We start from the raw sequence: 25,261 nt of genomic DNA, 5'->3' as shown, positions 1-25,261 counted from the left end.
GAACTGAAACTTAAGGCTGAGCTTTAGGTGTGACTTAGATTCAAGTGGAAGAAAAAGGTGTCTGCATGGGATGAACAGCTATATGTATTTTAGATGCGTATGCATCTATGCCTATGAGGGCAAAATCTGTCCTATTTATGAATGCACGCCATATGGTTTCTTTTTGCATGCCCGTGCTTCTGTTAAGGTGCATGTCTACAAAGCATGAATGCTCAGAGAATCTTCCAACTCCAGTGTCCAGGTCTGCCAACTCCTATTCAAGTGAGTCACCACTGGCTTTATGAAATAATTTTTCCATTGTCAATTTGCAAATTATCTGCTCTGGGGTATAAAGACCTTAAAAGGTAGTGATAAAATGCACTTCATAAAAAAATTTGAACTCAGCATGAGTAAGGATTACTCATGAAAGGAAGGGCGCTGACACTCAAACCTTGAGTTACCCAATTCCTTTTTAAAAACTGGTCTCTAACGGGTCATTGCAAAACTGCGAGTGTCTTTTGTCCCCTCTTTCCTGTTCCCCCTCCATCGCAGGAGGTATTGCAAGTCAAAGTTTTAAGATTTAAAAATGTGGTCTAAAGGCATCAGGTATATTCACTGCGGGTCTTTCACTGGATGACTAGAGTGTGAGAAAAGTGAACTCCACCCTGATATAAGAGACTCCCCTGTCTGTAGTTCTCTGCAGATATGAGAAAACACAGGCTATGGACTTTCTGAGTAACTCAGGGGCCCAAAAGTTCAGGAATCCTTCCTGTGCCTGCCTCCACAGCAAATCAGCTACCTGGGAATGAGTTGTTTGTTTGTTTTTTTTCCTTTTAAATCTCTCTACTGATGCAATGCTTCTGCAGTGTAAATACTGCAGCTGTGGAAGCTGAAGACCTTTATTTGTCCACAGAACAGATAATGGATAAACAGCAGCAATGAGAGTTTCTTCAGCCCACCTCACTAAGGAGCCTAGAGCTCTTTTTGCAGGGATGTACTCCATGCCACTTCTGCTACTGGTTCATGGGCCAGTGCCACTGAAGTTCTCAACAGATGACGCTATTAATACAACCCCCCACTATTTATTTTTTTCTGTATGAAAGCGAATGGAAATAGTTGTTTTGCTTAGATAGTCCTCTGAAGAGCCATTAGGTGGTACTAATAGTGCTTTCGACTGCTGGCATCTGTTCTAGATGGGGTTTGAGTATAGGCCTTGAAGGTAGAGGGCTTTCAAAATCCATTCGCTTGCCAATCCCCTGAGGAATACCAGCTATGTTGGTATCAACATACTGAAAGATGTGTGATACCAGCCAGCAAGCCAGGTGCTCTTAATGGCAGAGTAGTAAGTTTATTGAAAGAGACAGGCACGTGAGGGTGAGCCATGAAGTAAAGATGAAAATTTCTCTTGTGAGGCCTTTTAAACACTCTTACTGAATTACCTTATCCAAGTAGCTTTAGTTAAAAGCTTTTGGAAAGTGTTCTGTTCTCTTCCCAGATATCCCTCCCCCAGGGGCATTTACCAATCCACTGTATTGTGGGGAAAAGATAAATACTAGAAGTCTCTCTTGTTGAAAATAGAGAGAATTTTAGAAGGAATATATGACCATATTCTTTATAAATCCATTTAAACAGAAGTTTTATCCACAAACAGCATTCTACATTTCTTTCCTTGACAGTCTTGTATTTTTTTCCAGTGCCAGTGGCCTGAACAGTAGCGGCATAGCATGAGCCTGGCTGTCACACGCTACTCGTCCTGAGCAGGAGTCAGATGAAAATGCTCACTCTTGTGTCCAAAAGAACTGGCGTTGTTATTTTAATCTTTTAAGTTTTCTTTTTTCTGATAGAGGAAAAATCCCACAGACAACCAAAATGTCCTTCCTGGTCTGAGATGGTCCCACATCCTTTTACCTCTTTGCTTACAGCTTTTAAAGAGACCATTTCTGCAGGACCGAGGTTTCAGCTTCCTATTTTTGGCACGGCGTCCACACTTTGACTTTGTATGGGAAGGGTTAGAGCTGAGAAAGCAAAGCTGAGTATTTATATCACAAGGTATGTGAGTTGTGCCTAGAGCCAAGCAGACAGAAGTGCAGGCGGTTTGCAGTTTGTAGGTATACACCGCAGTGGACAACAACCAGAAGGCTGCCTCCATGAAAATGTACTCCCTCCCTTTGGCATCCCTTCAGTCAGGCAGAAACAATGCATAGCCCAAATGCTCCAAAGCATCCTTTGCGTTGCAGTCGCAGAGGCCCCTTCATCAGCTGGTAAAGGCGATGACAGTTCCTTAAAGTTACTGGAGTTACACATGGATTTACTCCAATTAAGGACTTAGCCCAGATTCTTTTTTTTTTTTTGTCTTTTTTTAATGCATTAGCAGATAGCATATATGCACTAAGCACAGACAAACTACTTTTTTTTGAGGGCAATGGCTGCTTGGAATGCTAGCTTGGGGTTTTATGTTTATGCAAGCTAACCTGGAGGGATACATTTCAGAGCTGGGTTGAAGAAGCAGAAAGACTCAAGCTGCAAAGTGCAGAGATGGGTATCGGTAACCCATTTAAAGCTGGGGTGTGTGGATGCAGGGCTGGGTGTCTGCTCCTTCTGAAGAGATTCAGAAAAAAAGGCAGGAGCAGATGTTAAGAGATCACAACTTCATGCATTCCCCTCATTCAGTCATGTCAAGATGAGGTCACTTGCACAACATGGACCTCAGTTCCATCTCCAAACACTTTCATCATGTGGAGGTATTTGGCTTTATGGTTTTGACTCAGGTCAACTGACACACTACTGCAAGCTGGTATCCACACGTTCTCCTGGAAATGACGTCCACATGAGAAAATTTTAGTGCATTGGTGTGTGGTGGAACTCGATTAGTAACGAGCATCCAAAAGTAGAGGCTGACAGATGTGTACAAACCAGGTGTTGACAGATTTTTTTCATCTAGCAGTTCTTTTGACGCATACACCGTGTCTGTGTCTGCAAACTGTGGCATGCTGTTGCAGACTCATGTGGAACAAAGCCAATGTTTCCCACAAAACTGTTATCCTTGCTGCATAAAGCAACCCAGGATAACCATAAAAAACCTATTGACCGAGGTTGAACAGCTTATATATAACTAGGCACTAGTTAGTGCCTAGTTCAGACTGTGCAGTCACAGAATAGGAATAAAATGAAAAAGCAAAGAGGCCATTTTCCTGGCAATGGTCCTGTCCACAAGGAAATATAGTGGAAAGATATACGACACTGAGAGCAGAATTTATCCTGAAGACCACTGAAGGCACATATTATGGTCTCCACTGACCTCCAGGAGCTCCCAGAAAATGTTTTGTACCTCACTTTTTATTTCCTAGTTCTTTCTCTTCCTTTCATCAAAGAATTGTGATATCCTTATGTTAGGCATGATACCGTGTTGTTCCTCTACATAAAATACTCTTGTGCATTATGGTCACACCTACTTTTTTTTTTGTTTCTGATTCATTTAAGGCAACCAAGAAGCCAACATTGTGAGTGAAAATCACATTAACCTCACCTGAAAATTCGGTACGCAGAAGACTTTAAAATCATTCCAGTGGTTACAGAATGAATCATAGTATAGTAGGCATTTAGCTATTTTTTTTAATAAGTGTGCTTTAATTGGACAAAAGTATAGCTGACATGTTTAACTTACACATCTGTTACAGGGTAGAACTCACTTAAGCACTCTCTTCTAATAGGATTTGCTGCAAAGTTAGCCACATTTTGGTCAAATAATCCGGCAACCAAGACTGATTTCTCTAAACATATTTGTCAGCTGAGACTCTATTAGGTTAGAGCACCGCTTCACGCAATTAGGACCTGTGGGCACTAATGTAATAGAAATAAATAATAATATGTTGCTGTAGAATAGTTTGGATAAATAATTCATCACACAGATTAAGTATGAATATTTGCTTGTGCTGTTGTTTGCTGTGTCACTGGTCACAGAAGTCCCATGATATCGCTCCTGCTCTCTGGCTACATGGCTGAGGACTTTTTAATGGGAGAGTGAGGAGAGAGTGGGGGGAGCTGGCTGCTCTCAGTTCCTGGGCATGTCCACTGTTGATAATTTATTCACGTGTTTTCTTCTGCTTGCTTGGTCCAGTTTTTCAGCTCATGTTTATCATTACAGCTCCCTGGAAGTCAATGGAATAATATTCATTTGTCTTCTTTTGACCGAGAATGTGACTAGCTAAAATTTCAGTCAGAACTAAGAATAAGATAGAAACCCTGAGTGTTGCTAATCCTGAACCTAAGGGCCTTATTCCTCGCAGGTACTCGTCAGTCCCTGATTCTGCACAATCTTTTAAGCATTTGCTTAAATCCCACTGACAGTAATGGCCCACAAGCACATGCTGAACCAAGTGCCACAAGAAAATATTCTGATTGTGGTTCTCAGAGTCCTTCTAACAGCAGATCCTTGAAATGTGGATTCAGCCCTAAAACTAAAATTCAGTTTATCACATCCTGAAAAGCCAGGAAAATGAGAAATCTTCCTCTGAATCTGTTAATGCTTGTTTTTGCTTTGAAGAACCAGCAGTTTTCAGATTATGGCTCTAGTATTTTAAAACTTAAAGCCCTCGAGTCCAAGACAAAAACTAAGCTATTGATTAAAAGAAAAGCTATGGAGATGTTGAGAGTCCAAATAAAGCAATGAAGATGCTTAAATATCAGCAATTTTTTTGAGCCTTTTAGTGTCTTACTGACTAGGAAAGCTCAAGAGGACAAAAATAACGTCTCCCTTGCTGTGAGCCAGTGGAGCTCATAGCCCCAAACTGACAATCTTTTCCCTTAGCTCTACAGGCTATGACCACCACATCCAGCCCTTGGTGAAATGCATGTAAAATCCACTGAAGAGTATCAGAAATGGAAATAGACAGGGGAAAAAAAAAATTTGCCATACAATTTTCTGAAGCAACTGAACTTGGAGAAGACAAAGTCAAGGTGGGGCACTAGGTCAATTTGAAAATAGATAACAGAACAGACCATTGTTATTATTTTCTATTTGAACATTAAAAAAAAAATAAAAAATCAAAAATAGCTTTGCCAGAAGTGGAATAAATTCCACTCTGTTCCACTAAGCTGCATGTTTTTGGCCTGATTTTATACTCAGGAGAGCAAGCAAAGTTTGGCCAGAAGATTTACTGCTATCTACTCCCCACCCCCTTCCACCTGGTAGCACAGTCCTTCCTGGGCTGCCTCTGTAATAGCAAAAAGCGACAACTGCTCCATTGCTGCCCAGAATATAGCAGCAGGATCACCCCCTGCCTCCTCTCCTAGCAGAGGCTGCCCAGCGGTAACCTAATAAGCAGGGCTGGGGGGCTTTTATATGAAAAACCTCACTGAGACAGAGACGCGACTAGTTGCACAAAGTACATGTCAAAAAGGAAATTTCCTCTCTGAAGGCACATCAGGCAAGCCTTGGTCATGTACACCTGGATTTCATTCTCTAAAGTAATGTTAGCTGGACAACATTCAGCTCCTGGGCTTGCAGATCTCAGCCTGACTCTGCCAAGTGCCGATCACCCTCCATCCCAATGGACTTTAGGGACAGTGGAAAGCAACTGAGCCCAGGAAGAGACATTTTGCAGGATCAAGCCCATCGCATGACACAAGAGGCCAGTTTTTCCTTTGACACATGTGAGGGGATGAGGTACTAAAAGATCAGTACAACAAACTGGTGCCTGCAATGTTCACATAAGCAGTGTTTCAGATGCAGCAATAGTAATAATAAAAATAATAAATAATGAAAATGTAAACCTGGATATGGTTTCTCTTAGATGCAAATTAAGATTTAAATATAAAAATGATAGGCTTCTGCTAATCCTTCTTAGGAAGTCATAAATTGTTAATCAGACCTTAGGCAGTGTTGTTTAATACCAACTTTAATAAAATAGCTGCCTGAAGCAGAAAGACAGTTGGGATCCTGACTCTAAAACTTTGGTAGCCTCATCCACATTTTTGTAGCCTGAGGCTCTTACACTACCATTGATACCAGCTCCTTTGAAATATGCTCATTTTTTAGGCTGCTAAATTATTAAACACCTTATTAGTAGAAAGATTAGATGGAAGAAAAGTCATCTCTGTATGACGGAAAATGGATTGGAAGAGGAAGGAAAAGTTGAGGGAATATTTACATAAAAGATACAGCTCTGTTGTTGATATACAGAGGTAATCCATAATCCATAACTCATTTAAGAAATGAACCCATCAAATTACATCACAATGCATGACAAATTGCTACTGTTGAGCTATCCTACAATAAATTACATAGAATCAGTCCTGTCAAGAGTAAAACTTGTTCGAGACTAAAAAAGCAATGTTACTACAAGGTTATTTTCGCTCTTGTTCCATAGGATTTGTCTATCACACACAATGTCTCACATTTCCATCATATACTTTAATGGGGGTAGCAAAAGTGTATGGGGTAACCACAAAGACTGCCAAATTAAAACTGCTTTGAAATTTGCTAGAAAGGGGAAAGGAAGAAGAAGGAGAAATGTTTCTTCCTCAGTACTCCTTAATAATATGTCAGTGACTTCTTTAGACTAAAAAAAAAAGCAGCAGTCATTTCCTTAAGTGCACTGCCTTTTCACTGTATGTCCAGAGCAGCTTGTTAGCATGCTAATTGTTTAGTTTAATATGCAATACAGAGCAGACTTACTACTTTGAAGTCCTTATTCATGATGTCATGGATATTAGTGTATATTTCTTAATTACACAACAGGACAATATTTCCCCCCTTCAACCTACACTTTCTGTTGCTCTGATTGGTTTCTCTAACTAGCCAGAATAATCATTTTGCCACACAGAAGCAGATAAGGAAAAAAAAATGTAAACAATTTTAAAAGCCATTTTAATTTAATAACAAATTGGAGCTGTACTTTGTGTTAAATTAGCACTGCAAGCCTCATATCAATTCAAAGCAAGGTTCCTTCTTCGTTACTGCTTAATTAATCAGTCCTGTTTCCATCTAAATGAAAAGTTTTCTCTCTCCTCTATCATCTCTAATATCTCATTTTAGGCAGCACATCAAGTTAATCTTGCTTACATTAGCAACTTATTTCTAATGGCCCTGCTCAGTTATTTACAATAATTCATCCTATCCCCACTTGCAGCTGAATCCTGCTTGGTCTCTTTGCTCTGTTCAGACAGTCAGAGTCAATGGTAAAACAGCAAGCGCAGAGCGAGCTCATCCGGCCCCATGACGCACCGACTGAGGACAAAGACCCACTTCCAACACACTGATGTCTACTGAAATTTTGGCTTCCTGGCGTGTCTCCTCTTCCCAGAGGCAGCATGCACAGAGCTGGGCAAAGGATCATTATCTTATAAAACAACAGATGAGCATGAAACAGTCCAATGGAAGAAGAAAAATATGTAAGGGAAGGAGAACATACAAGGATGGGTCACGCCTGAAAACATGTCTTCATTACCCTTTATACAGCACATCCCATAAATAAAGCTGGGATAACCATGAGTCCTGTGCTACCATCAGTGATGTATATAAAAAATATCAAACCTTCCACCATGTCACCTTCAAAAGAAGTGAAGAATGGGACTTTAAGAACCAGCTGGCTGAGTATCTCCTCCTTGTGCTCACCCCACCATTCCCAAAGCTGAGAACTGCTGCCACTGCCGTAATCTGGTACTTTCTGTCACTGCGGTAACGAAGCATACTAAGTTTGGGACTTAACAAAAGACCTCTGGCATTTTGGGTTGCACCAACCTGGCCCTAGTCAAACACTTACTGAAGCTGTGGTCGCTGGTAGCCATCTAGTCTATGTGCTCACCGTTGCTAAGTCCAGCCTCCAGAAGTAAGTTTTCCAGCTGCCTCCTGGAGCTGGGATGCCTGCCCATGTCAGGATGCCTGCTGCTTATCCCCTCTCCCTCTTCAGGCAGCACCACTGCTCCAGCAGCTCTGTCCCGCGGTGACCTGCAGCCTCTGAGATGTAACAGATACTTGCTTGGGTCAGGGCTCGAAACTAAATCTGCACCTGAGGTGCTTGCATCACATGAAGGCTGGTTTTAATGCCAGTTTGACGAAACATGAATACCTCTGTAATAAGCACAAAATACACTTAATATTAAATGAGGCATTCCAAGAGGACAACAACTTTTCCTGAGTAACCCTGGTGTTTACTTTTGCTCATCCAGGATTCAGGATGGTATTGCAACAGGAAACAAGGGTGTGCAGTGTATTTTAACCTCCTAGATTTGCTGCAACCAGCTTCTGACCTCACATTTACCAGCCTGGTTGAAATTACAACCTGTTGCTAAGGAAAACTCTGTCATACCTTAAAGTAACTGTGATATCAAGTAGCTTTGAGATATGTGACAAATGAATTACAGTATATTAATGAGGAGCTTCAGAAATCCTGCAAAAGACACCCTAACATGTTACAATATGATAATACATTTCATTTAATAACAATATAAATTCTGTGTTGAGAAAAGTGGGAGCCTGTTTTTTTGTCATTTTGGGTTTTTTTTCTAAGAGGAAGAGAAATCCTTTCTACAAATCAGAGTGCATACTTCTGTTTCTGATGGGAAACGCCATTCTGAAAAGCACTGAATTTCAAAGCTGCTTGAGATTAGATTGTCTGCAGAATTGTGCTGATGGCTGTAAATATTAATAAATAAGATACACTGGGCCAGCTTTTTTCCTCGGATGTTTATGCACTGCTTCTTCTTAAGTGCAGATGACCTGAAGACACAGGCACCAGAAGGAAGAATTTGAGCTAAGAATTAGCTTTAGAGATGTAACGCACAGCAACACTTGCACAAAGGAAAGATGCTCCTGCTATGTTCCAACAGACCCAGCCAGCAAGTGACACTCTCAGTCCAGTCCTCTGCATTCCCGCTGCAACTGCCCCCAGCTGCTGATGGGAGCAGAAGGACAGCAGAGAATCCATCTCCATGCTGTAGAAATGAGCCAGGGCTATATTGCTGAAGGGGCTTCAATGGGAAATGATGATCATTCCTTACACAGGTTTTTTTCCATCCCCACTTTTCCTAGTCTACTATTTAGGGACACCAAGTATACAAATTTTTGGAGGTCATGGTGTGGTCACCATGGAAATAATTGCGAAGTTGTAAACACTTCATTACAAGATCCTGACATCTTGATCCAAGAAGGCACTTAAGTATTCAAAGAGTCTTGTGGCCTTCAGTGCAGTTTATCGGTATCTTTAAAAGTAAACTGCTCTGGGACCAGGTATGATAAGGCAGAGAGAGAAGAACGCTCTTTGTTTATGGCAGAAATAACTTGGTAATTATCAGCAGTGAGAAGGGAAATACCATAGCAGGGCATTAATATTATTTAGACTTAAATGGAGTTTAGATGAAATACAGAGTTTTATAAAACTGGTTGGCACAGCATGGATTGCTTAAAGGGATGTGGCTGGTGGACTTAAAAGTTGCTTCTGCATCTTTTTCCCTTTCAGCAGTGACAGCTAAATTGAGTACCAATTTCACAAAAGGAATTTGCTCCCTGAAAGGGATTGTAGCTCTATATATTCCTGCTCTGTGATCTCCCAGAGCACTCTTCGTACTGTGAAAATGAGGAAATAGGCTCTCTTGAATTCTTGTAGTGGTCGATCAGTTTGCGAGGCTAGCTCCAAAAGCATTAGGGTATAGTAGGTGGGACGCAGCTCAGAACCTGGTACTATTTGGATCTAACCCTGCCACATAACTTTAATGTGTCTTTTTCATGTGTCTTTTCCTACTTCTCCCTCTGTTTATTTATACTAGGACCAATACCCATGCCAGAGGTATTAGTGTATGCCATGTCCTTATTCAAGTAACTTTCCTTTGACTCATCTTCATATCTATGCACCAGAAATTCTACTCCTTAGATGTTTACAAAGCAGGGGTGCTTTGAAATGAATTCATACAGGCATGGAGGTGAACAAGAGAGTGCAGCGTGACCTCTGGATGCCCCAAAGCACAGGCAGCAGCATGCAGAAAAGGTAGCCTTTTATGAAACTTTTTTATCCCTCTCTCTCCCACAGGCATAAGTAGGTGGGAATGGACGAGGCAGGGAATGATAAAGAAACTCTGCAGCCAGTCCAACTGGGCCAATGCAGAGAGGAAGGTCAGTGCCACCTTGCTTGGGGACAGCTCAGATTACTTTCTCTTGGGAATAAGATATTCAGTCTTGTCCCGGACAGCTCTGGAGCTACCCAGCCTCCCCCTTCCCCTCCACGTAGAACACGGCTGAACAAACAAGCAAAAAACATCCAGAAAATCCTTTGGGGAGAGAGTGTCAAAGCAGCTGCAAGGAGTCCTTGAGAAAAATAATTGGCTTTCTTCGGATGAAAAAAGAGACCCAAAACTGATTTTTTTTCCCCATCCATTCTTTGATCAGTTCCAACAACTTGAGTAAGCAGCAGAGAGGCAGGAGGGTTGACTGCAAGCTGTACTTGCTGTAGATCCTGGTTCAGCATCCCTGCTGTGCTATGGCCTCCTCGTGTGACCTTGGGCAAGTCACTCACCTCCGTTGTTATTCACTTCCCTCTGCTGTAAAACAAGGCCAATTATACAGGCCAGTCTTGCAGGGGGACTGTGTGGTGAAGATGTATTTTTTAGACATTGTGGAATACTTGAACAGCTTTTGAGTGAAGGCCCCATGTCGATCAACTATGCCTTGTCTGTTACTTGGAGAAAGACTCCCAAAAGCCCACAGAGCATGATAGTGTTATTTTATTTGGCAGGATACTATAAGCTATTTCGTTTTCTTTTTGTCCATGCAGATGCTTTTGTCAAATAATGATTGCCAGACTAATGACACCCTAAAGTTACAAACCACCAGGCACTCAAAGAGAATCAATTCAGTGAGGAAACAGATTTCACCTGAATGCTTAGGGCAAAACTAAAAGCAACCGTGCTTTTAATTATTTTTGTTAATGTATTGGAACTGGGGGGATGAGGGAGGAGAACACATGGATATCTTTCTAAGCACGAGGGCTTTCCCTTCAGTAGGAGTGTCAGTACAGAGGTTGGCCCCCATGCTGCATGGTGTCAACAACCCAGTTGGGATCCACAGGCGTGCGTGGTGCTCCCACCGTCTCACACGCAGGACAGGTCTGGATCCCCATGACCTTCGAGAACACAAAGCGGAGTTACCGCTTACCCTTCTGCTTTGGTCTTACCCTTCACACCAAAGCAGAGCTACATGGTAACGATTGTGTTGATTAAGCAGCCTTTGTGCTTATAAAAGCTGGTAACTGACAATTGAAATGCAGCAGTTAGGGAGTAGGCGGCTCTGCCTTACACCCAGACAAGCACGCACCTGCAGTACCTGGGGAAACTTGACTAGTGTTTAACTTCTGTGCTAATTTTCAATTCCTGCTGACCCTTCTCCTAGGTCCTCCTGCTCTGACTCTGTGATTAGATGCAGAATTGGGAATGCTGGAAAGATACACTACCTATTATCTCACAGGCAGCTGTAAACATTACAGCAAGATAATGGAATTAGTTTAGCTGAGAGAAATTAAGGTACCTGGATAGTACAGGACCGATCTCATTCATAAAGTGCTCTCTTCTGTGTATTGCGGTGTGTCACTAGGGAAGAGCTGAGGGGTTATGATGGGTATTTATGTTGCAAATCAAATCTAATAGTCACATTCTGTCTAGAACTAAGCACTTTCTGACTATGTATAAATGCATATGTGTATCCTGACAAGACAGGCTAATTAATCCATGAAATATTTGCCCACAATGCCAGAATAAAGCCATTATTGAACAGGTTACTTAAAACATAGCAAGGTTGGCACTCTTCCTGAATGCGACCAGATGGAAATGTATATGCTCTTTTGTCTGTGTGCTTGGCGAAGAGGAGTATGGAGAGGGTGTCTTGTGGCTGGGTGTGAAGAAAGATAATGTGTATCAGTGTAATCTTGGATGTTTCAGCACAGTGCTATCAAGTGCTCTGGCACCATCACAGTTAAGCAATCAGTTCTTCGCTTAAAGCTTCTTTTTGGAGGTCCAACACCATAACTCATGAAGGACACCATGCCAGACATGCCTTTTCCATCCTGGCAGGGCTCGCAGGCTCCCCTCACCAGAAAGATGCAGTTTCCCTTCCCCATCAGCATTGCTCCTCGCTGCTGCTAGGGGGGTTGCGGCTGCAGGAAAAATTGTCTTTTCTGGTTTGTTTTGAAAGAGGAAAATACTTGAGGAGTGGGCAGCTCCACGAGACTGGATGTACCAACCAGTAACATTAATTCACACCACTCTAAACAGTCCTGAACTACAGTTATCCCAGTTTCTTCTGGGAATGCTCCTGTTAACAAACAAACAAAAGCATAAATATAAATATTCACAGTATTTGTTTGGGCCTTTCAGTGCCAAGCGCACAACTGGGAAAATTAAATAATGTGCAAGACCATGTTGGCAACCAGCCACACCTGGAGTAAGTACAGGAGATGGTCATGGGTGCAAGGAGGGATAACACTGCCTGAAATAGGGAGGGGAAGCCGCTGATGGGTGATCAGGATTAGGACACACAGCAGTGCCCTGGAGAAGCTTAAGAACCTGAGGCTGGATGGACTCCCAACAGATAGCGGCCAGTCATTGGGGAAGGAAGAGAGAGAAGCTCTTAGGCTGAGATTTACGGCAAGAAAAACCCAAATGGATATGAAGAGAAGTACTCAAACTCAAACTTTAAAAATGTTTTTAGCCAGCACTTTCTCCACCTAGTTCCACTGCCACGTCACTCACAACACAGACTAGAGAGGATGACTTTTTCTGCTGATGTTTTGCATTAATTATGCATTTTTCAAGGGTGTTTTTAAAACTCAGACACGGACTAATAATCTGCCCTGTACCTTTTGTTAAGCAATAAAGACAGATAAGAGGGGTTTAATCACACTAAACATTCCCTCTGTATCTCATCTCTCTCCATCTCAAATGATACCAGGCGAGATATCACAACACTTCTCTCCTCACTGAGCCCAGTTTCTCCAGACCCCTTGGAAAGGGCTGCTATGACTAAGCAAGCAGCATGAGCAAACCAGCTGCTACTGGATTTCTATCTCAACCAGAACACATTTTAACTTGAGAACCATGTTTATACTGCAAGTTGAATCCTGCATAGAGTCAGCAGAAGAGACTGGGTTTGGTGGCACACAGAGTCGTTCACTTCATGTGGAGGATGGGGGACTCACTTTAAAGGTTCATGTTGAAAAGGTCCTGAATTTGGCACCACACAGCAGTCAGGATAATCATGACTAAATTTTTCAGCCCCATTTCTGAGTTGTGAACCCAAGTAATTTAGAAAAAAGAAAAGGAAAAAGCAGCATACCTCAAATGACGCAAAGCTTTGAAAAAAATTGGAAGTTACTGCAGCTAACTTGGTCTTTAAGGGGTTAATGAAGAAGTCTCCCTAACATGCAGCTTTCAAGGCACAGCCCCTCTATGGCATTTCCCGCACACTTATGGTAATCAAAAGATACTGAAAACCAATTCTACTTTATTCTGGTATAATTGCAGCAGAGCCACTAGAGGAATTGCAACCATTATGCAAGATGAAGCACCATCACAGTGGGGCCTGCTGTGTTTCCAACGGATTCTACGCACTCGTTTTTATAGATTTCAGCTACCTTTCATTTTAGTAATTAGCCACCATTTCCAAGGAGATCCATAAGCAATTTCCTGCCCATCTTGAGCCATAATGCTACAAGATTGCACTAGAAAGGGAACATAGTTTGAAAGTAGTCAACGAAGGGCAGACAGCACACTAAAAAGTTCAGTTAAGCAAGAGATTGAGACCACCATTTCATTTAACAACAGATAAATGTTGATGCCCTCTAGATCTGCTTGACCACTACACAATGCACAGGCATCCATCGGAAAACCCAATAATGATTCCTTTCAAACCCCAAAATACTCCAAGAGTCTATTAACAAGCAGCAGATCAGTGTGCTGAAATGTTTAGTCAAAGCAAAAATTATGTAGGAGACCTGAGGGGAGAGAGGACTGGGGAGAGGATCCTGCCCCGAGGAACCCAGTGTGCCCTTGAGTAGAGGGCTGCTCTCAGAGAGAAGGTGCTCTGCCAGGATCTCAGCTGGCAAGAAGCACAAGCACATTCACAACTTCTACCAAGTTTGCATCAGTTTCGAGATCTTCAGCAGAAAGGAAGGAAAAAAAAAACCACAACATTTTTTAACGTGTGTGTTTTGCTTTCAAGGAAGTCTCTCAACTAAATATTATTGAAACAGCAGATGGCAAAATGCAAACTTTATGAAAGGGAAGGCTGCCTTGAGCGGCAGGTTACCGTTTGCATGGGAGAGCTGTGCAAGGGAGGGAGGGAGCGAGGGAAGAGTCAGAAGTTAAGATGCATATTTCTAGCTGAACAACTTGGTTAGAAAATGATGACCATGTCTATAAATGTAATCTTTGGAGCGCTGGCATGGAGATATGCAAGAGCTGTGAACTGGTGTGAAAGCTAAAACACCTAGAGGGACTAATAAGTCCCTATAGGGACCCCAGTTCCTTAAATGGCTGCAAAGGATAATTGCAGAGAACTGCAACAGGACTGAATCAATGCCATTTTCTCTGGGGGAAAAAAAAAAAAAAAAAAAAAAAAGAAGTATTGCTGCCTCTGATTATGTTATTCTGAAAAGACTGGCTGCTTTCCTCCTCTCTCCACTAGCAAAAAAAGTCAACTGCAAGCCACTAGTAATATGTCCAGAAAGATTATGGTGCAGCTGAAAGCCAGAAGCGTATATATTTACCGGTGCTGTGTCAGATAACATCTGAGAGGAGAGCAAAAAGGGATTCAGCCCTGCGGTCTTTATTAGCATGTTTGGGCTGTTTAAAGGAGCTATCCAATTGTGTCATTGCTGCCAGGCCTTTAAAACTGTATATATCCACGATAAAGGAATCTACTTGATCTTGATCACAAGCCTCCAAGCCCTACCCAACTCTCCTGTGACATGCAAACTTACTGCCTTTAAACAGGAATTCGAAAAAAGAAATGAATAGGGATGCACCATTACCCATAGCATTATATTGCTCAGGAACAGATGTTAATCAATTTTATGGAATGCTTTAAGTAATATGCAAGCACTTTTGCACAGAACTGACTGCCTAATAGAGATTTCAGCCCAACAGATGCATGAGATAAGCCTTTATCTTGACTGGGAGAGTTACGTCTATTTTGATTAAAACCAAAGAGGTCTGCACGTTCAAGCAAATTTATTCCCCTGGAATTATGTTATTTCCAGGGTGCAATTACATATGGTCCTATGACAAAAGAGAATGGAAATATCCTTGCTCTTGATTGTAGTGTTCTCCTTGAGGATATGTTCGTGCGCATAGCTCATGAAGTACACATGTAGGATGCATGTACCGTCCTCACAGATTCCTGAATAGACAGGAACAACTGTACTCTCTATTCCAGCTGCACTAGAAGAACAGTAAATTTGGAGAAAGGACTGACCTTACACTCTGTAAGTAATTTTTGCTATGCAATCTCCCATGCAGTGCTAACAGAACTTTAAAATCCCACATCATGCACAAGTACAAGGAAAAAGGTGCCCCATCTTCTCAGTTTATATAAAAGTAGCAGCTGTGCCATCGTGCTGGGAGTAATTTTGGTCATTTAACTTCTTGATCCTTGAATGTCATCAGGAGTTACTTAGGTGACCATCCACTTGCACTTACAAAGTACTGCATTTAACTCTCCATAAAATATGGATTTTATTGCAGCAGTGACAAGACTTCTTTCCACAGCCACTGACCTCTACTGCTATTGCTTATCTCTTGACTCAACCTTTTGCATAAGAATACATATATATAGTATACATGCTGTGTATTGGTTTCCCTGTGTGTGCATGTAGGTGTTATATACATGTGAATATATAAATAGTTCAATCTATGTGACATACAAAGTATGTTACCAGCTCCTTAGAAACATTTACAACATAACCAAATTCAGCACTTTCTTTCTGCAATTATCCAACTTCTCTCCTGTAAAATGCCTGTACGCCTACCCCCTTTCTTCCACCACCTCCATCACTCCCAAACCCATTCCTTTATCAAATAAAAGATTTCACATTTGTCAATTCCTGCAGCGTCCCCGGATCTGCCCCCTCTGCCCCCTTCTTTTTGCTGAGGAAGAGCCTCATTTCAACTGCACTCTACATTCAGCTCTGCACTTTGCCTCAGATTTTGCTCGTGATCCAAAGGGTTTTGCCCTGTATCCATTTCACAGCAACTAAGCAAGAAACCAAGACAGGTTTTATTATTATTATTATTATTATTATTATTATTATTATTATTTTCTAGTTATTTATCACGCTTCTCCTGTTATTATTATTGTCGTTGTTATTAATTATTCCTTTCCGAACACATGCGACCCTCCTCCTCCTCTCACCACCTCCCCTCAACTGAAGTATCTTGCTGGTGATAACAATTCCCAGGAAAACGCCGCATCCCTTCGCCTGACTTACAATGACAGCAAAGGTGGTCCCCACACGCCCCTGAGCCGCCGGGCACGCCGCGGAGCCCCGGGGAGGGGGGGGCACCCCGGCGCGGCGGTGGGGCGCGGAGCCCTCCGCAAGACAGCTGCCAACTTCGCAAAATAACTGCTCGGCTCCCCCCCTCCCCCCTTAATTAGCATTCCCCATAAGCACGGCAAAGAGGAGAAGGGAAGAAGGCAGCTGCCTGGTGACAGTTGAAACTTGCTCCTGAAGAAGTGCGAAGCCGCATCTCCTTACCGGCAAGCAGGGACGACGGGGCCGAGCCTCGCCCGGGTCGGCGGCGCGGCGGCGGCAGCGCGGCTCCCCGGCCCCTTCTCCCCGCCGCTCAGCCTCCCCGCCTCTCACTGGGGCTCCCGCTCGGCCAGCAGCACTTTTTAACTCCAGCTTGCAGGCAGCCCGAGCCGAGGGGGCTCTCTATCTGATTGGTTTCCATCCAGTGCTCCTGATTAATAAAAAAAAAAAAAAAAAAAAAAAAAAAAAAAAAAAGGGGGGGGGGCGGAGAGAAAGGAAAAAAAAAAAAAAAAAGCCCAAACTCCTCCCTCCCTGCCTGCCTCCCTGGCGAGCGCACACACACAGACACACGCACACACACACACAGACACACACACCCGCGAGGGCACGCACACGCACACGCACGCCTGGCGCTGGCGCTGCGGATGCCGGAGCCGCCGGAGCCGCCGCACTGGGGACGGGCAGGCGCGGAGCGGGCGCGGAGCGGGCGCGGGCGCGGAGCGGGCTCCGCCGGGCGGGCAGGGATTTGCAAGTGAATGCGGTGGGAGGGCAGAGGGGGAGGGCTGTGCTGGGGAGCCCCCCTTCCCCCCGAGAGCCGCTCCGTGCTTGAGCTGGAGAGCAGCCAGCTTCTTCCTAATCGTTTGGTAGTGATAGTAAAAGCAGAATAAAATCAGGGGAGGGGGGGGATGAAGAGGAGGGAGAGGCATGCTCCTCTGTTGTGAACCGTGTGTTTGTGCTGTGCGGTTTCTCATCCTCGGAGCCGTTTTTAAGTCCTTCTCTTGACACCAGAGATGCCCGACTGGTCTTTTCCCACACTTCCCGGGAACTTCCTGGACTTGATGAATCAAGAATTTCAGTGAATTATTAATGGAGATGGCACTTTGTGGAGGTAATCACACGTGGCAGTTTCTGTGTGAATGGGAAGCAGTGGAGGAGGATTTTCCAGGTGCCTGCCTTTGCTCGGGCCCCCTCTTCCCAGAGGCCTCCCCACTCACGAGGTTATGACTAATCTTAATGCAGAAAGAACTGAAATCTCGGCTTTTGCTGTGGGACTTGTGGAGCCCCTCCACACACACGCATGGTGTACAGCCTTCCCCCCCTCCCCAAGTCTAGTGTGAAATAAGGCTTTAGGTGGTTTAATCTAAATATTAAATGACAAGATGGAAATCGCCTGCCAGTTTATTATTTACCTGACGAGAGTCCACTCCAATTCAGCTGCATGGTGTCCCCTTAAGATTCATGGCAAATGCTGCAAAAAGTGAAGCTTTCTGCCATTTGCTTCTCACATCTCCACAGTCTTAGGTTTGACCTTTATGATGTATTTTTTTCCCCTGCTAGTCAATCTTAAGCCGTCTTTTTTTTTTTCTGTCTTTTTTTTTTTTTCCTTTTTCTTCCCTTCCTCCTACCCACCTTTCACAATTTCTGCTTGCTCTATATCTTAAGGATGGGTCTGTGCTGGCTCTAAGCCACCTTTGTGTCCTTCTGTTTCTGGACCATTTCAAGGCTTTTAGTATAATTTAAATACTCTGAGCATGAAAAGTTCAGGTAACAATCTTGCTGCTTGTGCTGTAATTTCTACAGTGCTGCAGCACCATCTCGACAGCATAGCTGTTATCCCTAAAACTGGTACTGGGCTCCTTAAGGAAGCTCCAAGCTATTCCCTACAGTCACTGTGTTGGCAGAGTCCCTCTTCAGTGCAGCTCTGGGCTTTTAAGGACTCTGTATGATACCTACAAAAGCCAAAGCAGTGTAAAGAGGCTGGATTCTGCTTTCCATACTTTTGTGAACTCTACTTAAGCAAATCACCCAGAAAAGCCACTTAGGGTACCACTGCCATTATCTAGTCATTTTAGTCTTTCCACACAGCTGAGATTTTCCAGCCTGCAGATCATTCTGATTGCTCTTCTTTGAACTTCCTCTAGTTCCCCCATTATTTTTTTTTTTTTTGGCAATGACAAGTCAGGAGCTCAGTGAGTATTTGCAGAGTATTCCCACGAGAGCCTTCTGAACACAGTGTATCTCTCCTTTATGACAGACCACATTTGCAGGCTTTCTTTTGCCCTGCCATATTGCATTGTCAATGTCTGATTCACTGCCCACTCTGACCCTGAGGTCTCCTTGGGCATTATTCATTCCTGGATGTATCTCATTCTTGTTAGCTCTAATAAGGCTGTTTTAGGCTTTTTTTTTTTTTTTTTTTGGCATTATTTCCTCAGATGGGACATGGTTATTTATGTCCAAGAGGGACTTCTGTATTTTTGTCAAAAAGGAAGGGTTAGTGCAGGAACTGTTGTGCTCTCCAGAGCATGTACATGAGATTTTTATCTTCTTATTAATGATATGATTTTGTGGTCGACAATTTTAATTCCATAGCTGTGTGAAGAAGACATTTTTTCAATTTTGAGGGACGTTGTCAAGAGGATGCTCTTCCTCCTCAACCCTCTTCTGTTGACAGCTATAATGATATTAGAATTCCCAGACTAGATCAGGTCATTAGCCCATGAAGTGTCCTGTACCTGACACATTAGCTGAGTGAAAGGCTCAGCTAGGCTTATAAAAATTAATCAAGATCAGCATTGGTTGAAATCAACTGCCCTGTCATGAGGTGGAGAATTTAAGAAGATTCAAAGAAGGACTGAATGTTTATGTGTCTAGCTAAGACTAGGAAGGAGATAAAACTTCTTTTTTTTCCCCAGCTCTTGAACCAATCTCAAATTTGGAAATGGGTAGTCTATGTAAAACATACTGTTTCACACCTGTCTTGTCTGTGGCTCTTCTCTGAAGCAACTGTTCCTGCCCATGGACAGACACAGCACTGAATTAGCCAGAATTAAGATCCAAAGTGGCAACTTCTGCCTCTGTGGTCTCTGTGGAATGCCCAAACCCTTCAGACTGTGACTGAAATGTCCATGAATCTCAGCCCTCAGTGCAAAAACAAAATACAACATAAGCTAGCAATATGTGATGGTTTTCTCTAAGCTATTCAGGATAAACCACGTTTCCAAACAATGGAAAATGTCTGTGTAGGGTTTAAGGACTAAGAAGAAAAATCCTGAAGCTGGTGAAAAGCCACCTACAGTTCACTACAAGCTGCAGTGTCTATGAAGCAATCTGAAGGTCTCACTTTGTAACTTCTTACATGAATCAGGCACTTCAGAGTTTTCCCAGACCTGCTTATTTTCCAGAAATGTGGAGGGACCTTATTTTGAATTTATAAAGGGGAAACCTCAGTCTAAGAGAAATTCTCTTCACTCTTTTCTGCTTTTTTTTTTTTTGGGGGGGGGGGGGGTTAGGCACAGGGAGACAGAAAAAATTCCAAAAAAAGAGCATGACTACAATTTTGCATCACTGCAACAGAAGGGAAAAAATGTACATTGAACCTGGTAGGCAATCAGATGATGCCAAAATTTTTGAGGTAGAATAAGTTATTAACTTCATGTCATATCATTATGGATGCTATGCATGGTCAGTATCCAGATCTTTAAAAATCCACACTTTAACACTTCTGACCTTCTGTGATAATGAATTCCACAGGTGAATTGCATATGGCATAAATGTATCTTTGTTTCTTTGTTTGCTTTGTATTTATAGCCTTTTAATTTCAGTGTCAGTTTTGTATTGAGTATCAAGAAAATAATGAGCTCCTGGATAGTTTTCACCATTTTTTCATTTATTCTTCCTAATAGAATTCAAATTGTTTTAATTTTTGCTTTCCCAAGCTTGAGTGCCCTGTCCTCTAAGTCTCTAAACCCAGTCCTGGATATCTGTGTGCAGTGATCAAGGATTAGCCAAGCAATTGTAAGGGGCTGAGATGACATGTTGCAATTTACCATTCCTCAAGTGAGATATGCTTCTCATATCACTGAAACTGACCCCTTGTGGTTTCCTAGTCCTAATCTGTTGCAAATACAAAAGAAACAGGTTAGCTCCAACCACTTTCCCATCTTCTGTTCATACCCCTGGTCTGCTGGACCACTGGAGGAGTGATGGTTTGCCAGATGGATCACAGTGATTGCATGCAACCCTGCATTGCATATTTGTTTCCTTTCTCTGAATAGTTTTGTTCTTTGTTGATGTCCTTCTTCCAGTGAGGCCCCCAAAATTGGAGAAAGAGGTTATTCCAGCAAATCTGAATGTCTTATTCTAATTTGAGTTTGTTAGATGCTTTAGCCCCTTCTAGAAGTGATGAAGAAAAGCAAGTGGTGGCTTGATTTGTTGCTTCATAAGCCACATGACGAACTACTGCATTTATGCCTATTCCATAGATATTTTAAGGTGAAAGAGATCCCCATGGCAAAGTACAAAAGAACAAAAAAGCAAAATTTGCATCAGAGCTTGCTGATTTCGTGGAAACGTTATGAAACCTGCCTGTTTTTTCTTAGCTTGCTGTCTGAACCTCTCAGCTGCCTCCCAAGTAGGGAACCTGGAACTGCAAATTCTTGCAGTTTCATGGCTTCTTGAGAGTCTGTCTTTCCCCATTTTAGTGGTCAAAGTCAGGAAATGAAGGTAGTTAGAAAATAATAATAACATTTTTGGTTTATCCTTGAAATAGTTGTATTTATTCATTAATAGTGTAGCTTCTCTTAACAATCTGGAACTTCTGTCTTCTTGTCCTACTTGAAGATGGGAATTTATTTTAAAAAATGCTCTGGAAATTAAATTTCCCAGTCAATTACCATGCTAGGTATTCCTCTGCTGCTCTGTGTTGATCTGAACTGTTCCAAACAGCACCATTTTTCTTTAAGAAATAGCCATTACTTCTGAATTGAATAATCCTGACCATCATGGCCCTCCCCCAATTTTTCCTCTGGTGCCTAGTCCATGTCTTTTTTACCTAGGGATGGCAAAACCAAAATCATTTTGAGTTAAACTCCTACTGATACAGATATTTTCAAAGCTGTCATACACCTCTGAATTTCTTACCTCTCCTAATTCCAGTGGTATTGAAATATCACAAGAACAGCTGTTATGTTGCTTCTGGAGTCAGTAATTACAGAATTGCGTTGTGAAAGTAACAAGCTAAAGGGTGGCAGATAAGTTTCACATACACCTAGTTTAGGTATGTTCAGTTGAACTGAACCTTTGCACTTCAGGGTTCAGCCCTTACTCATTGCAAACCACAAGGAAATGCTGCTGTTAAGAATGACAATAAGGGAGTCCTTCACCTCTGCATTACCAATATGTCTGATTGATCATTCCTGACAGAAGCATAAAAATGTGAGCATAACAAATAAGACATGTAAATAGCAGCTAATGCCTCGGGAGTTTCATTTCCTCAACAGGTACATGAAGTTATAATTGCTCTAATCAGAACTCCCACAAGCAGTTAGCACTTCTACTTGCCATAGAAGAGGCCTGAAAGGACAGAAACATCTTCCATTCAAAACACCATAGAGATCAAATACATCACAACCAGTATGGTCTTTAAAACCAAAAGCTTGCATCATTAGGATAAGTGAGGAGCCAACAAACATCTACATGCATGGAATAGCAGCAAATGAAAAATCAGATTCTATCCCTCTAGCTGAATAATCATTATACAATAAAATCAGTTCATGACCAAATTTCACTGTAAGTCATTTGGCTACAGTCAGAATCTTGATAGCTTCCACGTAACTGATAAATGTTATCAGTGATCCTCTGATGCTGCTGTTGTAGGAATTGTTAGTCATGGGCACTAGTCAGAATCTGTAGATGTTGCTCCTTTCCATGTGAAATGTTATTGCAGTAGAATTAGAAGGCAATGCCATTTTGCCAGCTCTGTCAAAGTTTTGGGTGCTTTGGGAATATTTTACAAAATGCACATAAGTATTTTTCAAGAAATGCCTCATTTTCTGAAAAAACTCTCTTTAATTTATTGCGGAACCAGCAGAACTCTTCTGCAGGGTTGCATTTGATATCAAAATGCCCCACTTTGGCCATGAAACCTATTGTTTATTTGTGTGAAGCTGATATTCTTACCAGTCCCCTGTCTGTTTGTATCCATTGATTCTCTCTTTTCTCAGGGCTCACACTTTCTGTGTAAGTTGCCATGGTTTAACTAAGTTCCTCCTCACTGCCTGAGCCACAGTAACTGTCTGTGTATACTCTCAAATGGTAGAGAATACCACGTAATTTGAATTTGTCAATCCCTTTTCACTGTGGACTGGGCTAAAAAGAATTATCTTCCATTTGTTCCTGGCTAAGAGTGCCTATATGAAGAGTTACTATGCTTCAGCTCATGTAGGCTACTCACTGTGCAGTAATAACTTGCTTGTGAGTCTGACATGAACATACTTTATATTTTAATAACCTCTGGAGAACTGACTGTCTTTTCTGCCTCTGCTTGCACAGCACCTAGCACAATGGGAGAAAAAGCACTACAAAAATAATGCAAATAATTAATACATCAAAATCACAGTGTATTTTTCAGTAGTACACACACGCACGTATCCACTTGCAGACTTTGTGGCCCAGAGGGTTTATCACCTAAATAGAGCTGAAAGGCAAATGCTGAAAAGGAAAATGAAGAGGTGAAGTGAGTTAAGCTTCACACAGCAGGTCGGTTTAGATCTGGGGATAAAATCCAGACCTGGTTCCTGCTCCACTCTAGTTCACACCAGTGTCTTATCCTCTTATTCACAGTGCCTGCCACGTCTGGTTCCTACCAAAGGTTTCAATCCAGGCATATCTTTCTCATTTCTCAGATAAGTATTGCTGAGAACCACAGGTCACTCCTTCCCCCCAGCTGATCAGTTCCTCCTTCTCAGGATTATGATTTAGTCCAAATCTTCATCTTTCCTGATAACACTATTGATGCATATACCTGTCTGTGTGTTAGGTTAGGTCATCTACACAAGAAACAGTAGATAATTTTTGAGCAATTTTCTAAAAATTGGTGCTTCGCTTTCCCCCATCTCCTCCACTTTTTGATTAATATAGTCCCAAGTATATTCCTTGCATGGCTGCAATGATCTATGGGGTTACATCAGGGTTGAATTCTGTAACACACACCTTACACCAAGGTTGCAAATCCACACTGCATTTTTCTTAACAAAGCAGTTTAAGTAATTTTCCCCTCCTCTACCTGTTGGCTAGTCATTCCTGCTTCTGCCCCAGCTCACCTCTCTCCAGAATTTTGTCATCAAAACCACCTGCGGGATGTGCTGTAACCTGGTCACAGAAATTGATGTGGTTAAAAATGACTGTTGCCAAAGTTAGTTTTGTAACTTAGATCATTTGACTTATCTGTTGTAGTGGTAAATCTGAGGGAATGGTGAACTACTGCATCTCTGTGTATGTGTGGGAGAGTGGTGGTTGGGGGAAACTCTTAAATGACTATGTAATTGGAAAAAATGTAGTGTCACATTACACATTGAAAGATACATTCCCTTTTCAGGAGAAATTATGTAGTAGCATAGTAATAAAAATGATGAAAAGTCCCGAGGACATTTGTGAAAGATACTTCTCTACCTATATGCAGAATTTGCAAAGTGAGCTAGAGTTTTGCATTTGACCTAATCAGCAAATCTGCTACTGCCTTTCTACTTGCCAACTGATATTGTCATCCCAGAGAAAACAAACACCCTTCACACCACAGCTTCGTGGGTTCTCTGTATGCCACTCACTTTATCTAAGCAATATAACTTGATATTCTTGATGTTTGCCTGAAGGCAGGGGGCTAGCAAAGTTCTTGATGAAATTTCACATGGGCTATTTTATTCTTCCCCACAATATATCTTATTTTTTTCCTTCCTTCTTTTTTTTTGAGTTCCTCTCATCTGCTTCCTCACAAAAGCCTTCATCTGAAGAGTGGAAATTGCAGCTCCTTGTGCCTAGCTTTAAAGCTGCCAGGCGGACTAGTCATTAGAGACCTCTTTGTGATCCCAGTTTTTGGAGTCCAGTGACCAGAACATTTTAATAACTTTCTTGTCCCTACCTCTTGTGGATGTAAAAGTCGTGTTACTGTAGGAGAGTGACACTAATCTAAGTCTGCATCTTAAGAAGGCAGGGGTATTTTGAATTTAAGTGGATGTCTAGATTTCAAATGAAGGTGTGATTGCAACTGAAAGGGTAGGAATGCCTGTGCAGTGTTTGTAAATACATATACTTTTCCTAGGAGGCTACAGCATTTTTAAAATTTCCAGCTCATCTGCTTCCATGCTGGCTGCTTGTAACCCCTCATCCTAATCCTTCAGGGTTACTCACATGGTTGCCCAGTCATCCTGTATCCTCTGTCCCCCAAGCCCTGGCCCTTTCAGGGAACTTGTATAAACCAGGAGCCAAACTCTTGGCAGAATTTTTTATGACACCCTTCATATGGAGTTGCACAACTACACTTATGGGTGACATTAGGAGTACAGTCCCTAAGGATGTGGCAGCTCGCTGCAGGTTTCCATGAAGTGCAAAGGAAATATTGAAACTTCATAATGCAGCTGGCTACTCAGCCTGGTATTAATACATTTTTGGGTCTTTTTTCCTTAAATGAAGAGAAACATTCTCTCTGCTGTAAAGGATTTCCAGTCAGAAGGAGAAGCAGCAACCTTTTATTTTGCATTTAATGAGAATAGCCC

General features: G+C 42.2%; 1 protein-coding gene across 2 annotated transcripts in view; it reads right to left on the bottom strand.

Annotated features, from left to right (window-relative positions):
• The window catches only part of LOC104021865 (cadherin-6), a 109,369-nt gene extending 92,448 nt beyond the window's left edge, over nt 1-16,921 (bottom strand). For both annotated transcript variants that reach the window (XM_087761349.1, XM_087761345.1), the window contains exon 1: nt 16,716-16,921. The gene's annotated coding sequence lies outside the window, so the exon portion shown is untranslated. The remainder of the gene's footprint in view (nt 1-16,715) is intronic.
• Nucleotides 16,922-25,261: the final 8,340 nt, after the last annotated feature.

The sequence above is a fragment of the Nipponia nippon genome, unplaced genomic scaffold, assembly GCF_047370975.1.
Source record: "Nipponia nippon isolate SJK-2023a ecotype South Korea unplaced genomic scaffold, ASM4737097v1 scaffold_1, whole genome shotgun sequence".
In the NCBI taxonomy this organism is placed as follows: Eukaryota; Metazoa; Chordata; class Aves; order Pelecaniformes; family Threskiornithidae; genus Nipponia; species Nipponia nippon.
The sequence above is the reverse complement of the archived record's forward strand: the minus strand, read 5'-3'. Positions and strand labels throughout refer to the sequence as shown.